This window comes from Macrobrachium nipponense, chromosome 18 (assembly GCF_015104395.2).
Source record: "Macrobrachium nipponense isolate FS-2020 chromosome 18, ASM1510439v2, whole genome shotgun sequence".
Lineage (NCBI taxonomy): Eukaryota > Metazoa > Arthropoda > Malacostraca > Decapoda > Palaemonidae > Macrobrachium > Macrobrachium nipponense.
The window spans coordinates 59465073-59466989 of record NC_087211.1 but is presented as its reverse complement, the minus strand read 5'-3'; positions in this window follow the sequence as shown (position 1 = coordinate 59466989).

Sequence of the window (1917 nt, the reverse complement as noted above, 5' to 3'; positions counted from 1 at the left end):
TGACGGCAATCCAACCTGAAAGCAAATTATTTTGTTTATTTATCTATTTCTGCTAGCTACGTTGTTTCTGAAAGGAAAGGAATGAAGTTGACTGCCCATGAAGGTGCGTTCTAGAGAATCCCTTATCAAATTATAGGTAAAAGGGATCTTATGTCCTATTAAAATCTGATATGAAAGGGGGGAGTGCCTTTGGCGCGCATCTTGCAACTTGCTTCCCGTCAGTTGCCACTTGCCTCTTGTGACTTGACGTCAATGTCATCTACTTATTTACTGCCTGCTCCTTAGGCCACTGCTCTGCAGAGCTTGCAGTCTGTCTGAAGCTGTACATATTCACCTGAGACTTTGTACCTGTCAGACTTTCCTATCCCACAAATACCGAGTCATAATCATGAATGTGAAGCATCATATATGATCAGTCCGTTGTAACATACATTTTTACAACTTGGATGTTGCCACTTTTCCACGCATTTTCCGATGATACAAATTTCCTCTCCCTGAGAAATAAAAAGTTTTTCTAACCTGAGTCGGTAAACCTCCAAATTCTTTTCTCTGAAGGAGGGATGACTTAGTAAAATTGCGTCTCGGTTCCTTTACAGAAAGACTAGATCTGTTGTTAACTTAAGAGGGATTTTCTTTGTAAATGCTGAACTCCTCGTTCAGGTTCCTTTTTATTTGTAGTGATGAACACATTGGAACAGTTACCTCCCGACTGGTCCAGGAACGAGGAACTGGAGAACAAAGCGAAGACGGAGAAGGAAATGATGTTGGCTTCCGAGGAAGATAGGCTCAGAAGTCATGTAATATTTAAAATGTTTGTTACAGCAAAAACTAAAAGATACTTTAGCAATTACAGTCTTTTCCACTAGGGAATTCAAGCGCAAATAAAGATTGCGGTATACTTTATTCCGTACTGAAAGTGGAATTCATATTTCCATTCTATTCTGGATAATCCCAAGTTTTACTGAGCATATTAAGGATTTACTGCTTTCATTTTCAGAGTAGTTTACCACTGACATTTAGCGGATCAATAAACCCTTATCGACCCAGAAGTTCATTATTCCTCGACATAGAAGCCATTTGATTTGACATTACTTATTACTAGGATCAAATTCTTCTAACACATCCTGAAGGGGAAGGAAAGAGAGAGAGAGAGAGAGCATCAAATACAGGTAATGGAAACATTCTCTTTAGAATTAGTTTCAACAATCTCTTACCATTATTATTCTAAGAGATGTCAGACCGTGACTACGACACAGTTATATTGTCCTCCTCTTCCTTCAAAGAGAGCTTTCATTAAAAATGGAAAGAAACCTGTTTGTTTCTTTTACATCCCGTTTTTAACAGTATTCATTTGTTTGAATGATGCTTATTTAAGAAAACTGAATTGACCGGATGTACATCTTATTATATCGAGTGTTGAATTTTTTGTTGACATCAGAGACTCCGAATTTGATCATTGCTCCTGTTATCTAAATAACATTTCCCAATTGTAAAATCGATTTCTGCTGCTGTCTCGGACAGTTCTACTGTGGATAATGTTCTCTCTGTCTGTGTTCATTTGCGAAGGATGCGAAAAACAGGACTGTTAATTTAGAGAGCTTTATTGGTATGTTCTGAAAATCCTCTTCAATGTGATTATTGTCATCATCATCATTAAAAACATCGGGATTATAATGTTTTGAAAAATAACTGTCAAGAAGCATAAATAGCAAATCGTATATATCTCTGACTTCATTTACTTTAGCCAAGTTGGTCTGATAATTTGCAGATCCAGAGCCAATTAGGCTCCTCCTTGCCTAATTGGGAGCTTACAGTCTGCTGAAGACATATATATTATGAAAAACCAGATGAGAAGTTTAGATACTTGGGTTAGTATATATATATATATATATGTATTCATACAAACAGGTAAACACA